Genomic DNA, 16,909 nt, shown 5'->3' with positions numbered 1-16,909 from the left:
TTTTTCTTAATGCTGGTATTTCATTGTGCTAAATGAATGTTAGCATCTTGTCATGGAGAACAGTGCTAATGTGATAACTGTCTTCATTTAAATGATTTTACTATCACACACTTTTACAAAATCAATTTACTATAATCAGTTACTTTTTAAAAATTAAATTGAACTTCATGAAAAATGACACATTAAAATTGCATTAATGATTGATTGGATAATTATAATGGGTTAATTCAAAATTACTGTGGAAGAAAGAAGCAAAAGTGTTTATCCTGCTGCTAGATACTTAGAGAGCAGATTATAGCTATGAGCCTGATTTTCAACCCTTCGCACAGTAATTGCCTCTGAGGAGGCGCAGGGAATCTTTGAAGATCTTAATGATATGCTACTGCCACTTTAATTGCTGAAAGAAGCCAAGAGAATCCTAATTGCCAAGGGAAGCATTACTAATTAAGGTGTCATTCTTCATTTATTCCATAGAAATTAATCTGAAATATTTGTAAAAGCTGAGATACAAATTTAGATCAAAACTCACTTAGCTTAATCACAACAGACTTCATGTGAAAAATATCTATGGGTTAGGCAAGGTTGATCATAAAACTTAAAATATTTATTTTCTTAGGAAAAATTTTGGTTTGCTTTTCCTCATAACTTTCTTAAAAATGAAGTAAAATAATTAAGACTAGATTAAATAATCTGGTTTTATTAATATGTAATTTATATTTAAATTCTGATTCTACCCTCACATTAAAAAATTGTTACAACTGTTTAAATAGGGTGTTTCTTTTTTTATATTTCACCTTAAAGCTCCATACTTCTGAAGTGTTAAGATGGGTTTTCTTCAGCTCTGATGGGCAGAATGATGCAAGTTCAGTTGTATAAGTATATTCTTTAAATCATAACTGTAGCAACACTTGTTCAAAATCTCCTTGCCTTCACTAGGATGGAGTATGCATAATTGATTAGGTATAGAAAATCCCCATGATCAGTACTGCATGTGTGTGAAATCCTTCTTTGGCTCGACTTTGCTAAAGTCCTTATTCAACCTCACAAAATAAGCAGTTGGGGTGAGTGGTCATGCTGGTACTTGTCCATTTCCTGCATACTGGGTTTTGTACCTTGTTCTCTTCTCAGCTTTCTTTAATGCAGTTATTCACATTCTCACTGTGTCCTAAAGTCTTCTTTTGGCATGGATTGTCTCTTGTGGTTGACCTTAATGGTACCTTGCATTCATATATAAATGCCAATTCTTTTTCCTCTTGTTATGTAACATCTCAGAACCTATGACCAAACATCTCAGTGACCCATAGAACAGCTAGATAGACTTTTCTAGTTTATACTGTCCATTTGTAGTTTGCAATTCTTAACTTTAAAGCTCTCCCCATCGCAACTTCTTGGTCATTGTGTGCATGTGTTAGGAAAAAAATTAGTGAGAAAACCTTTGGCAGCAATTCTCAGCTCGTCACAAAAAAAGAGATCATTTCCAGGCCATAAAGATGATGATGAGCTGTGCTGCAGCATCACTTAAGACTTATCGTCATAGTTTATGGGATTGACTCCAAATTCCTGTCTTCTCCATATGGGCAAATTTGAATGCAGTATCGCTGCTGAGAGAGCCTGGTCAACTGAGAACCTTCTAGCAGCAGCCACTTGTTGCAACAGTGGGATGAGATTCAGCCCTGCACCAAGAAGGCTAATTGCATATGATAAACCATGGCGAGAGAATAATTAAAGAATTAATTGTTCATAGAGCAAGTAAATTGGGCTTGTCTGAGGCACCTGTGAAGGATATTTAGCCACTGATGGCTACCAAAATTATATTACCCAATACAAAGAGCTGGGAAATCTGGAAGACCTGATCTCTGTTTGGCATTTGTCTTCTTGACTGCAAAGGGAGCCAAGTGTGAAGTGTGCCCAACCAGATCTGTACAGAAACTCAGTAATTGCTGGGGATCGGATAATCACCTCATGTGCATTTCTGGTGATGTAGTTTAATCTCTGCCCTGTCTTGTCCTAGGCTCACAGCACCTTAGTGGCTGGAATACGTGAGGTACACTAGCTGAGCACCACAGCTGGTTTTGTTTAATGAAAGAGGAATCTAGTTCACCTGCTATGGATCAATTCTGCAGTGTGAACTGCTGCAACTTTGGGGCAATAAGGGGATTTTCTTCATAAGCACACTCCTTACTCAGACTAATCAACCAATGTAGATAAATGCTTTTTTCTTTAGGTATTTAAGTACCTGAAAGGGGTTGGGCCAAACTGGGCAACATCTTCAATTGATGCCCATGTCAAGGGCTCCATTAAGGCTTCAGACCTGGAAGTACATGAAATACATGTTTGTAAAATCTTGCATTTGTGCTTGTAAATATTTGCTTTACTGGATTAAAAAAAAAAATAAAAGAATTCAATCTAAAAAAGTTTTGCCTGGTATTGGAAATGCTCAAATCAGAACTTTGGAAAGTCACTAATGTGTAAAAATTGGGGTTTTTTCTATTTTCATTAAAAATAGCAAAGCTGTTGGTAACTTATAAGATGAAATGATCCACTAATATTTTACTGCAAATAGACCTTAAGTTCATTAAATTGTAGGGGAGGAATTGAGAAAAAACTTTGATTTGTAACTGGGATTTTTTTTCTAAAACTCTAAGTAATAACTTCAAAATGTCATTTGCATGTGTTTTTTCTACCAAGTAAGTACACTAGATGAGCTGACCAGTCAGTGCTATCTGGATTGAAGGTAGTGTTAAAAAAATAGTTGTTGTCATGCTGTAGCAAAAAATGCATGCCTTATTAGGTCCTCACAGGGAACACCATGATCTGAGTAATTTCATGGACAGGAGGTGAAATATAGGCAGGACTTTTTTTTTTTTTGACTATGCATCGTTGGTCTTACTAAAAGAAAAGCATAGAGGAGGCTGCTTATTTTTAATACAATAAATTATGAAGAAATTTATGATATCAGAAGTGTTCTACAATTTGCAGTAATAAGTTCAGATATCGAGAACTTCACGGTAACTCTACAGCATATTTGAGGAGTCTCTGGTCTGACTGGAAAGTTCAGGCTGGCTTCTGCTGAAATTTCTTCATGCTGTTGTTAGACAGTTCTCATAGCTTTGGAAAAGCATCATTCAGAGCAAAATCTGACTTTTAGTTTTGGTTGAATTTGCTGCTCTGTAAATGCACCCAAAATATGCTGACAGTATTATTAGAATGAAATCACGTGCAAGTATTCCTGCTTCGGAACTTATTCCAGAATTACATATGGTGGACTCTATGTGTTATTTTGTATTATACTTTTAATTTATTTCAGATTAAAATTTTTAACATATTGCCATCTAAGTTTATTTTGAAACTTGTCTAGAAACTTCCCTTACATGCATGAGTCTGTAGTAACGGAGACATAACTTATGATATTCAGAACATTATGCTGTACATAGACATCTAAGCAACATTCTTATTTTCCCAGACTGCAGGACCAATCATCATTTAAATGGTTGTTTCAGATTTTGTTTATATTGCTTTATTCTACTACAAATAAACCTATCACAAATACCATGCAGGTGAAAGATGCAGTTTGTTTATTCGCCTTTCTCATCAGGTGATCTGAGCTGTTTCTTGATACCATACATCTGTGACATCAAATTTAAGAGAGAGTTATTTTCACCTGACATACATTGACACTGCATTTGGTCTGGCCTGGCCTGGCATTATTTCTATACTGAAAGTGCCAGTCCTATTAACTGCAAGGATGGGGGCACGCCACCTACCTCTTATGACCTTCTGTCTTGTGCTGCCCATCTGTTACTTCTTGGAAGGCAAAATTCACCTAATTTTTGTTTTTTGGACTATAAGCCTTTACAAAATCAGAGTTACTTATGGCAGCAAAATTATTTTCAGAGACTAAAAGTATATAACCAATCTAATCCACCCTCTGTGTCAGAATGCTGCCTCAGCAGCCTACAGAGTACTCATACAGAGTTATGCACTATTAGCTCACTCAATCTTTTTATTTAAATAAAAACTGTAAAAAACAACTTGTCCTGCACTACAAATGGTCTTTTTTGTGTGCTTACCATTACAAATCTGTTTCAATTTATTCCCATCTTAAATTAACTTTGTGCCTGCTCAGCAATGTTGCTCAAAGCACCATCTAATCTGGCTTTGAACTGTCCCAGGGATGAGGCATCCACTTCTCTGGGCAATCTTTTCTGTTGTATCACCACCCTCACAGGAAAGAATTTCTTCTTAATATCTAATCTAAAACTACCCTCCTTTAGCCTAAAGGCATTCCCTCTTGTCCTATCACTACTTGCCCTTGCAAAAAGTCCCTCTCCTCTTTTCTTGTAGGTTCCCTTTTGGGTTGTGGAAAGCTGCTCTAAGGTCTCCTCAAAGCCTTCTCTTCTCCAGACTGAGCAACCCCAAATCTCTCAGCCTTTCCTCATAGGAGAGGTGCTCCATACCTCTGAGCATCTTTGTGACCTTCCTCTGGACTCACTCCAGCAGGTCCTTGTCCTTATGTTGGCAGCCCAGGGGCTGGACTCAGTGCTCTGGGTGGGGTCTCAAGATAAATGCATGTATGTTAACCCCTGCACGTGTATGTTAAATCCTGTGCAGTGGACAGCAAAGACCTCTAAGACTGCCTTTCATGCTGCTGTTTGTATGGACTAATCTGGAGACAAATTGGCAGGGGAAGTGTTCTGGTAGGGGTAGGTTTGAGTTCCGCTGCTAATTCTCCATTGGGATCAAACCAGCTTCCCTTTTCTTCTACATGGAGAGCTTCTCTGATAATGTTAGAATATTGCCAGCCCAAAACTGTTGTCTTTTTTTCTTGATAAAAGGTGAAAATCGATGTGGTTGTGATGAGAGAAATGTACCTTCTCCCAGATACACAGCTAGTTGCCCTTGCTCAGTAAATCAGTGGCTTAGAAGTTAGCATTTTTATCATGGCTTATTACATTCAACTGGTTTCAAGTCTTAGTTTTGAAGCGCAAGGTAAGATCTGAAGCAAAGGTCTAAAGATTTAAGCGTACAGAATGACTCTTTAAGGGCAATAGGCTGGGCATGGGATGTCATTTTACAGGTCGTTTAGTCAAGCCATTTAGAAACACATTCTGAGTAATGAAGGCATCCAAATGAAATTGGAGTTATGCAAGCAACACATCTGGGACAGGTGTTAAATATTGCAAATATTGCCAGTAGCTGAGAACACTTGCTAGGCTAAGATCTCTACACGTAGTACATGCATTACAATTGGGGGTTTTTATTTATTACTGATGAAAATTAAAAAAGCTTCAGAGAAGGGAAACCAACAATTTGTGTAAATGCAGCTTTACCATTGTTTTGTATATTGAGAACAATGGATCCAATTTCAGACAGAAAATAACTGTGATCCTTAGGTTATCATTGGATGATTAAGTTAATGAAGTAATCATGTAATGTAAAATTTTATTGTCATTATAGAATGTGAGTGTTCAACTTAACCACAAATACTACATTCATTTTTAATTGAACTGTATGTAGTCTCCTTAATGGAAGGCTTGGTTTTTTTCCTTGCACACTCAATATATTTTAATTGAACACCTGATTCTTGCCATCAACACATTAACATCTGGACACTATGTTTTATGCATATCGATATACTGATTAAAACTCAGCAGAGAAGCAGATAATGGGAAAATAAAATGACAACATTATAGAACACTTTCAGCCATATTTTTTATTATATATTGAGAAGCTTTTAATTACCTTATTTCATTTAATTAGTCCCACTGCTTAGGTCATTTGTTTTTTATTGATATGGCATGTCAGCAACTTTGCTAATTGGCACAAAATGGCATATGACTAATCTGTCTTGTCTAGTTTGATCGAAAAGAATTTCTTACATTTTTCACATTCCTGAGACTTCTTATTTATTTCACAGTCTTTTCAACAATATAAAAAGTATTTTGACAGAGTGGCTGGATTTAAAACTTAGCATTTCACTTTTCATTTTTGTTTCTGAGTTAAAGAAGATTTTTTTTTAAAAGTGTTTACTTCCTAATGTATTTTAGCATCAAAAAATAATACTACATTCTGCAGCTTTTAAAAATTTTAGTCTTTCTTCAGCGAGAAAATTCATTTAAAGCATTTTTTATAATTTAGACTTTAAGCACAGTTTGTCAGCATTTACAAATTTAGTCTGAAGGAAAAGCAACAGTCATGTGCCATTCCAGTGGTTGTACTTTAGGTTTTCAGGGATCTGTTTTGCACTGTTCTGTTTTAAGCCAGTGATTTAACAAATCTGACAACTCTTCAATATTGATGAGCTGAAGTTATTTAAACATTTTGGTGCATAATATTAATTTCCTGTTGATCATTAACACACCTTATAACCACAGAGATTTTATGTAAGTGATAAAAAGTGTAAATATAAGTGATAAAAAAAGATTTTTTTCTGCATGAGAGAATTTCTTTGAATAATTGATAATAGACCTCTCCTAATTTTAGATTCTTCTGTTCCAAACCATCTTTTATATTTTTCTTTGAAGATGTAACTTATTTTTTACTCAATAATTTCTAAAGATGTGTGTAGTATCTCTGTACCAGGCAAAAAAGATTACAGTTTAACTAATTAGCGTTTTTTGGTTTACCAAATACTGATACTTTTGCAAATTTTTTCTATGCTTTTTGAGTTGTTGGATAATCTTTATAATGAATGTGTTCAACTGTGTTGGCACTTCAGCAGATGAAGTAACTCATCACTATGCGATGAATGTTCTCTCCGTAATTTGAGAATAAATGTATTATTAATATGTATGACACTGTGCTCCCACAGATTCATGATTTGTGGAACAATAAGAAATTCTGCTAATTTAAAATACTCATTTCAAAACTATTTGAAATACAATTTTCACACTCCTTGCCCTGAAGTTTAATTTTACTACTTTTTGTGATTACGCAGTAGCATTTTCTTTCCTCTTCAAGTCTGTCACAGGTAACAGGGATCGATTTGAACCAGATTTTTTCAGTCTGGTCGGTGGCATTATACATGTCCTGATATCCACAGGAGGGCAGCATGGTTAAATCAAGGGAGAAGATGGCAGTATGATCATAATGCAGCTGAATTAATCTCACTTTTGATTGTTTATATTGTCTTGTGAAAGTTTCTATCATTCAAAAAGTGCATGTTTTCCTGGCCAGTACAGGTAAAGGAACTGCATGTTAATTTTAGACGTTTCAAAGTGTACCTTCTTAGTACCTATAAACATTAAGTTTTTCTCTGTATATACATGATCTATTTTGGAAGAAGGTTTTAAAATATTTAGTGTGGGAGTTATTAAAGCCTAGTTGAAAATTTAGCTCTGAAAGTTCCAATAAATTCGGTTATAATATTGTGATAAATAAAATATTTGAAGAGTGGAGGCTGCTATTCTTACTGTTATTGTACAGGACACAGTAACTGCTCTATCCTCTAATACTTGACTGAGCTATAGCAGGAAATAAGTCCTTTTTTATACGTGTCTAAATATATCTATGAATACATATATATATATATATATATACACACATACACACATGTAAAATTCTGTTTGGGGAAAGAGATTAAAAATCTCAGCTTCAGATTTGAACAATAATTATGAGTAATACTAAAAATATTAATTGTAATTTTTTTTAATTGATCACCCAGAGACCCATAGAAGATATTTTATTCATTTGGGTTGTTTACAAATAAATGCCATTTTTCAAAAAGTACTTCTAAAACTTCAGGTAAGGAGAAGCTTTGCTTCTTACCTCTTCTCACATCCAGTTAATCAGCACCACATCTTCTATTTTCTCTTCGATTTTATGGATTTTAAAAAAATTATTTAATGGCAGTTTTGTAGGTGAATATCACTGTGGCATTGAAGTTTCGGGAAGACAGTTGTCAGACAAGTCTGTGCAGCAGCAATGGACTGACCCCAGCAGATGGCTCTGATGCTCCCTCACAGGCAGTATTCTGTATTCCTAAACTCCTACAGCTCCCCTCACAAATCAGTTTCAGTTTAGTAACTCCAGTGGGGGAACAGCATTTGAATGTTTTGTTTTCTGTGTAGTTGTTACGATAAAGAACTTCTGACAAAGAGAAAATTCTTGCTGTTTTTATAGGCTTGTATCTTTCTTGCATAGCTTTTTTTTTTCCCCAAACCAAAACCATCTTAGGACTTTCTTCCTAATTATATCAATCAATTTTTAAAATTCTAAATACCATGAAGAAATGCATAAGGAACTTTCTCAATGGGGATATATTTTTCAGTGGTGCATTTCTGTTGTTTTCTGGTATGAGACCTGCGGAAATCAGTTTGCTTGTGTGTGACATTTTCCAAGGATAAACATCCAATTATGTTAATGATTCTAAAATTCCTGTACACTGAAGTCTGCCTCTTCCAGCGCCACAAGACAATTGCTGAATGGTACTAGTGGGTGCCGGTTTCAGTATGAACTGTACAAGCTGCTTTCAGGCACAGCTAGTTCAGATGTGGGACTGTGCTACTGGGTGTAGATTTTAAAAGTTTAAAATGGTTGAGAAAATCATTACAGAAATTAATTTAAGAGAAAATCCATTCAAAAGTTTCAAACACAGACACACCATTTCTAGATGAAGAAGCTTCTAGGGACAGTATCAGTGTGAGTATATGAGGAATCTGTGGGAATATGTACCTGCATGCTTCCTTCCATGTCCTGTTGAGAACAAGGCACAGGCCTGAAAGTGCTTCTGAGTGTCCACTTCTGTGTTCTTTTGGAGAAGTTTCTTCCAAAGTGACATAGTCAGAAGTCTGTTTGTTGCTCTGGCATCTTTAAAATTCTAAACATATTCTGCATAAAAACGTTGTAAAAAATTGATGTTTTCAGGGAACTGATTTGCTGGGTCATACTGTGAAAGCCTTCTTCCTTGTTTTTACCCTTGTATTGTCATCAAAAGATGGCCAGTTTTTGACTAAAGGATCACCTACAGGTGTCATTCTTCACCAGTAGAGTTTTTGAGGCAGAATGATTCCATTAGAATATTAGATTAGCCTTACTGTCTTGGACTGAATGTTCATCTTACCTATCTCCACTATGGCCAGCATCAGATGACTTGGAAAATTTTTATAAGAGTAATTATCAGTATTCTTTCATACTCCACCCATCTGCAGATGAAGGACTTTCTGAGTCCTTCTTGGCATCTCTCTTGGCATATGCAAACATTCATTGCGATTACATTTCTCTTTTGCAGCCTGTCCAGGAATGCTAAAATGCACAGTGAAATGTAACTGATTTGACTTCATGGAAACAAGCCTCAGCGGTGGCACTGCTGTGTAAGAGTGGAAATTAATGTCTGGCACTGTTCCTATATTCCGTAGAGGTGCTCGAGACACGAAGGAGACAGTCCACACCACTGATACACAGGCAGCGTGTGTTTTCTTGCTGTTGTGTGCTGGGTAGAAAGAAAAGTGGTATTCATTGGATCCAGAGTTTACATGAAGTCTGCTAGGTTAAAAGGGAGTTTTCCAGTGTATGAGAGCATGAAGTATCAAAATTTCAGTCCAGAAGAAAATCATATAATTCCCAATAAAAAGCATTTTATTTCTGCAACATGGCGAGAGACAGTTATTTAAAAGATTGTGTATGAATTCTAAAAAGGTAACTGCATTTTTGCCACTGTTGCTTAAATTATACTCTCGTGCTTTTCGTTCGGGATGGTTCTGCAGTTGCACAACTTAAAAGAATTGTTTTCTGCCAAATGTGCCAAACATTTCGAAATCTCTGTAGTCAATGTCATCTCTATTCATTATTAGCTAAGTTCAGCCATTTCATACACAGAAGTTTTACCTCATAGAATTGGCTGAAAAGATCAAACAGGCTTATTTTTCTGAATTGTGGTTTAAAATCAATAATTTTGTCAGGCAGCAAATAACAAACATTTTCCACGAATGTCGCATGGTTGACTTTTCATGATTCCTAGGTACAGAAAACCTCCTTCATATCATCTCTTTTCACGCAACTAATTACACGGCTAAGTTAGGAGTCTTTGCACTGTAGGGATCTGGGATTGGGGAGGCAGAAGGGTGCTTCCAAAGGGTAATCTGCAAAATTCTGAAGAGGAAATATACTCCAAGCACTTTACAGTGGGTCCCTACAAAATACAAAGGAAATGTGATCACTGAAAGTGGCTGAGTGGAGTTGCAAAGACAAATACATTTAATTTGCTGTTTCCCTTTAGAACAATTTCTTTTCACTATATTTTTTTTTAATCATAAGTGTGTTGCATGTTTTGACACACAGTTAAAAGGCTGAACAGCTTTACAAGCTTCTGAAATGCATTTTCCAACTTCTGGAAGATAAGGGCTGTTGTAAGGCTTTCCTGAGTGTTTCTTCTGGTGCACTAGGACCTTAAGTTTTGAACAAGTCTTGCTCTTTTCCACTTCGGTTTCTCTCCCAACAGAAATTAATGTGGAAATACTAACCTCCTGCACTGGACATATTGTGAGGAGTAATTGCTTGGTTTATAAAGCACTTGACTAAGTGTCAAGTAATGCTCCTATTACAAGAATAATGCTATGTAAGTGAGAATTTGCTAAACTGATTTGTTTCAAAGCTTTGGTAATGTTTTTAAGTGGTGGTTTTAATTGAATTCCTTTAGGTTTTTGGTTTTTTTTTTTAAATCCAACTATCAAGAATTTTTAAAAATAGTTTGAAAACATCATATCATTCTGAATAAACATCTTCTGTGTGCACACATTAAAGGAGAGCGCTAGACTTATTCATTATCATAATTTCTGTCCTTCCTTTCACATCACAAGTAGGGATACCAAGTTAAACATGCATTCTCATGCCTTTGCTAGTTTAGATATACCAGTTTATACTAATTTATAAGTACTTTAAAATACTTACTGATAATAATGACAAGAAATGTTATGAAAATACTTAGAATTTACTGTCTTTAGAATGAAATTATATGTATCTCATTCTTCTAACATGTTTTATTAAAAAAAAAACAAAAAACCTTTGCTGTGGTCTCTATTCTTTATGAAATTAAAATTAAATCAATACAAAAATGGCAGTGAAAAGAAGTACATAACCAGTCAGAGATAATCAAAGCCAGGTATCATTCCTGAAGGAGCTCTCCGCTCTTACTATCCTCTACCACCAAAGTTTTCAACACCTTTTGACTGTTTCCATCAGTGGATGTGTATGACCTAGAAACAAAAGTAAATTTTTTCGTGCAAACAAGCTCTCAGCAATTAAGGCTTTCTAGATCACAAAAAGTGTCACTGCCTGGCTGGAAAAAAAGGTCATCAGTCTTTTCTATCTGATTGCAGTGCCATGTGCTTCCAGTGGCATGGAGAGATGTCTGTGCTGGACACCCAGCTGCTTCTGGGTGCTCAAGATGCTTGCAAGTTCTTCAAGGTCTGTCAGCATTAAGAACTGTTTCCACAGCCAAAGTGAATGCGCAAGGGAGAGCAGTGCAATAGAAATTTTTTTTCTGCCACTTCAACATCAGAATTTAAATTTAGGTTTTCCCTTTGAAAACCAGTCTCTTGGCTTCTGCTTTTTGTGATTTTGTGGTCACAGACTTTTATCTTTTTAGATGAAATTAAACCAAGGGATCACCTTCAGGGGTGTACTCATATATTCTGCGAAACACTAGTAGCTGTTTTATCCATGGGTTCAGTTTAGAGCTAGTCCAAAGTAAACTGCCTCAAAAAGCACAGAGGGTGGATGTCAGCTCCTCAGCACCAGCTGTTTTGCAGTAGTGCTGCATTACCTGTTTACATGGCAATTAGATTACATTAGAATCAGAGTGCTATCTCAACGTTTATGTTGCATCTGAAGGATTTCATTCTTTTATTGCTTGGAATTCTCTCAAGGCTAAAGAATGTTTTTCTGTCTTGACAAACACTCACATTTACATGCCAAATAGGTTTCATGATATGAAATAAATTAGATTAATAATTCTCAAGTTGCCATTGTAGTTACCTCTCAGGTTCCATAAATACTGGCATGCATATTCACAAATGGTGAAGCGCTCTAGAGTGCAGTAAGGTATCGCTGTTAAAGAATCTGGGGATATCAGGTCGTCCAGCAGTCTTAAAACCATTTCTACTGTAAGTGAAAAGTGTTAAGCAGGGAAAAAAGCCACACATTTTCCTGTTCATGCGATGAGTATCTGGCTTATTGGAGTAAATGGAACTGTTTTCTGTGGCTGTGGTGTTTTTATTACTTGACATTCTTCAACGTTTCTTTATTCTTAGCAGGCATAATTATAGTAGTTTAGGCTGATTGTTTTTCATTCCATCTGTTGAAGGCTTATTTAGTTCTCTTTCTCAAGAGCACAGAAAGGACTAAAATGAATTTGAGAATGTTTACAGCTAGGTTTCTTATGACCCAGGTCATATTGTTGTCTTGAATCAGTTTTCTCTTCGTCCTCAACTGAAAACAAAAAAAATTTCTTAATCTTGCAGGGTTAAATAAAAGGAGGAATGCAGTGCAAGGAAGATTCCTTTTATGCAAGGCTCAGGGATGACTGAAAGTGCCTGTGGGCATTTGGTCCCCATTGGCTCTCTCAGCGAATGCAATGATGCCCACGGATAGCCTGTATTGTTGTCAGTTAAATGGGATCATGAGTGTCTGAAAGGTGTTTGAGAATGAACTGAAAATCATTTTCACAAGTGGATGATTACTTCTGCCACATGTTAACCGAACTCTATCAGAGTGGCCCAGATTTTTGAGACTGCATTAATTGCTCTTTCAACCTTGACTGAGGTTTCTCTTTAAGAAAGGCCTTTGCTGGACTAAACTGCTACACGTATTGATTTTTCTTTCTATATTTTTTTCATTGTTTGTGATAAATGAAGCCTTTTACAAGTAGAGAATTTATCATTCAAAATGTAGATAGATTGCTTCATTCCTTAGAATAAAAAGGCTGATCTAAAAATGATCTCTGTAGAAGGAGTAAGTCCACTCTCATTTCTCTCTCAGTGAATAGCTCCGGTATTCCACACACAATTATCCTTTTTCAGCTATTCATTAGTGCTGATTTTTTTCATCAAAAAGTGGAACCCTGCACTCTCGCAGTGAGGTGAGGACTTAAAGCAAATAAGCTGCCATCTTCCTTCCTGTGTATGTCATCATGGAACTGAAACTGAACTGTGATATTTAGCAACATGGTTTTGCATTTTGGTAGCACAAGAAATGCACTTTGAGAGATATTCAAACTTTATGTAATTACAACATGGTTATGCCCAGACTTTTACAAGAAAATGTTTGTTCATTTTATTTGTTCTGTTTCTGGAGAAGAAAATTATACTGACTGAGATGAGATGATATATAAAACATTTTTATCCAGGTCTTTCTGCGTTTTGTAGTGGAAATGTAATTTCTTGTAATTTTATTTGTTTTCCAGGAAAACTAAATGGGAGTTTTTTTGTGCCATGTTGTAAACAGTGAGGTATAATCATGTAATTCTGTGACTTCATACAAATCCAATTTTTGTTTTTTTCATTTGGGAGTGAGTGAAGAGAAAGAAAGCAGTATTAAATAATATTGAAGAAAAGATTGTGGAACTGTTTTTAAAAGGAAAAGTCTCAGAAAAGTGATTGCATGGTTTGTACATTTGGTTGCATTTTCATGGTACTACAAAACATGTTAGAAAATTTTCACATTCGAGTGACACTTAATGACTTAACATATTTTCTGTGTGATTGGTAAAAGCAGGTGTATTAGTCCTAAGTTAGTGGAAATTATGTGAGTAATATAAGAAAACTGAAGAAGGCAACCACACATGCATAGTAACTATAAATATACTTTCTAATGTGCATATGTACAGACATAGATGTTATGTGTATGTATCTCATTTATTATATATTTTTATAGAATATAAGTCTGTCATCTATCTATGTTTCAATGTACATGAAAACACCAATCTTTTCTCCTTGTCAGAATAGTTATTAAACATGCTCAAAACATGATCCTAAAGAGAAGTCAAAACAAATCTAAGCAGTTACTATTATAGTGTTCAGATACAGGGGCAGTATTTCAGTGTCTTCTTTCCCTGTATATGGCTGAGCTTTATTACCTGAAGAATTACTTCAGATTATCCCAACTTTGGAACTCAAATGAGAGCAAGAAGAATTTAAAAAAATGGTGTGCTTACTATTTAGAGATATGGAACTGGCACTTCTGAATATCAGTTTCTTTTTTGTATTGCACAAAATCTTTTGTCTAATGGTACCGTGTTTGAATGGCTGTTCTGTGTTTCTTGTTGCTGCTGAGGATGTTTAAAATAGTCTGAGCAACTGATGCTGTGCATTTTGTGTACATTGTTTTGGATGGAGAGAGTGACTGTGGCTTCTGGGTGAATGCAGACACACTTATGGGTGGAGAAACAGCAGACTGCAGCTCTGTGAGTTCGTGACTGTGAGATTCTGTTCTGCTTTGCAGTACTGGCCTTCACCTGCTTTTGTCCATCTTAAAAATAGAGCATTCTTCAACTTAGCTCTAAGACTTAGCTCACTTCTGAATCTGTTAACCTGTTAATTTTCTGCTCCAGTTGTGAAGCTCAAGTGTCATTTAATTGTGAAAACTGGCTATTGTAGATTTTTTTTCTGTTCTAGACGTCAGCTGCAGTTTCTACAGATCCTAGATGTTACTGTCTATATATAGGAAGGTTCTTGAAGATTCTTAAGTCCTTTGCTTCCCTTTTTTTCTTTTTCTTTTTTTTCCCTCCAAATAGAAAATGAATGAGAAAGGCCCAAAGAAGACTCTAGAAGCCTAGGTGGGTCCTTCCACCTAAAAATGTTAGACTCTTGACTAAGAATTAATCTCTTTATCTTTCAGGAGCAGACACACACACTTAAGATGAGCACAGGATATATCCCTTGTAGATGGCTGAAACTTTAGAAAAAAATTGGTACCATTAAAGATGGCACTGGAAGAGGGATTAATAACATAACTGTGTGTTTATAATGATTTGTAAAACCAGACAGCCTAAGTCTTTGCCTTTCTATACTAAATCCCAGCTTTGTGTAATGAATATTATTTTCTTTGTTACCTGGTCTTATGTAAGATCTGTGAATTTTAAATTTAGATAGTTAATGTTCCACATCTTTGTTTCCCAAGGAAGCTCTTATTTAGTACCAGAGTTGGAAGTGATTTATAGGGGGAATAAAAGTGCACATTGCTATTTAATTTCTTTTTGTGTGCTTTATTATTTTATACTTTCGAATTTACTGTATCTTATATTATTTCTGTCTGTATTGCAGAACTTATATCTTAAATTAAGAACAGTTTAAAAGGCAGCCAAATGATATAAAACCATCATATTGTCTTTGATAAAAAATGTTATTTTAAGACATCATATTTTAAAAGCACATTTCTGGAGCAGGATCAGTTAATAATGAGAAAGAATTAGCGTAGAGTTTCTAAGACTGGGTTACTCATTTTCTGATGTGCAATAAGCAAGAAGTCTTTGTTAATCTATGGTTTCTTTACAGTCATTTAAGACATGCCAAGAGGGTGGGAACATGGTCTTAGGATATCTTTGTACTGTAGCTTCAGAGGACTGTGTATTTGCAACTGGGTTTTCAAAATGCAGTTTCAAAATGTGGCAGTTTCCTTCTCACATATATCAAAAAAACCTTCATGATACTCCAGGGGATGCAGGGAGATGCAGTGGCAGAATCAACATGAAGAGCAGGACAGTCTTAGGACTGAGAGAGACCAAAGACCACCTGTGGACTTTTTTACTTTTCTGCCTGCAGCCATTAGGCTTTGAGGTTATGTGAAATTCATCATTTATTTCCCTCCACCCTCTGACAACAGTAAAGAGATTAGCATGGCAATAGCAATGTTGTGTGCTTTGGGGAAAGCTAATGCTCTGAAATATATATGAAAAGGAAAACTGTTTGTATTTTGTAGGAGAATGTGTGACCATAAGTCTGTGAGGTAAATGCTTCCTTAGTTGCAAAAAATTATAAATTTTAAAATAAACCCTGGTAGGTCCTCTTTTTTTGTACCCTTTCTGGCATAACCCTTACTCCTTTATTTTCATTGAATTTAAAATAGTCATAGAATTAAGAAGTTAAAAAGACTGTGGCAAGATCTGGACTATTCACATAAGGCCACATCAGTTGGTAATTGTGTACACAAAGCCAATTTTTTTTTTTTTCTCATACAAATAAAAAGCAGAGTAACCAAGTAGGGTAGACCTTCAATACACGTGTAGCAGAAGTTGAAGAGTTTCTGTTCTTCTGTTTTCATAATAATAATAAGGGAGCCACTACATAATCTGACAAACAACAATTGTAAGCAGTACACTGAACATTTATTTTCGACATAAATTTGTTCTTTGTGATGCCTAATGTGGGAGAAAACGTTCTTGAGAGTCCACCCAGGACTGGTGTAAAAAAGTTTTTGCCTTTATCTTGCTTAGTAATTTCACATAAGCTGTTGGTTTGTTGCTCTGTTTTTTGACTGAGGTGCAAACAGGCAGCAAAGCCACAGAAGCGAGTAAAGGGCAGCAGACCATATTCTCTTACCAGAGAGGCCCATGTTCATCTGACCAACCATCTCCCATCCTAGTCATTACAGCTGCTTCATAATGTGTGTACTGGCATCCTCTGGAGAGTGCCCTGTGAAGGCAGCACGCACTGGTCTGAACAATCACTGTTCTGCTTTGACCAGCCTACGTACCAGATGTCCTTGAGGGAAGCTGGCCAGCCAGAAGCGACTTCTCATATGTAATATTTTGCTCTCCTGTCAGGTTTTAAGCAGGAGATCCTTACCACTCATGGGCTCTTGCTTACAGTCTCACAGCTCATCCTTTTCCACTTGCTGTCTTTGTTAACAACAGTGCAACGTGACCACAGTGACAGAAAAAGTGTCACTGTAATGCCAGAAAACTCACTCCAAATTC

At 35.9% G+C, this 16,909-nt stretch overlaps 1 protein-coding gene across 3 annotated transcripts in view; it reads left to right on the top strand.

Annotated features, from left to right (window-relative positions):
* The window catches only part of CADPS2 (calcium dependent secretion activator 2), a 282,475-nt gene that overhangs the window by 156,212 nt on the left and 109,354 nt on the right, over positions 1–16,909 (top strand). The window lies entirely within an intron of this gene.

The sequence above is a fragment of the Pyrgilauda ruficollis genome, unplaced genomic scaffold, assembly GCF_017590135.1.
Source record: "Pyrgilauda ruficollis isolate IOZ18807 unplaced genomic scaffold, ASM1759013v1 scaffold27, whole genome shotgun sequence".
NCBI lineage: Eukaryota > Metazoa > Chordata > Aves > Passeriformes > Passeridae > Pyrgilauda > Pyrgilauda ruficollis.
This window is presented reverse-complemented; position numbering and strand designations above follow the sequence as displayed.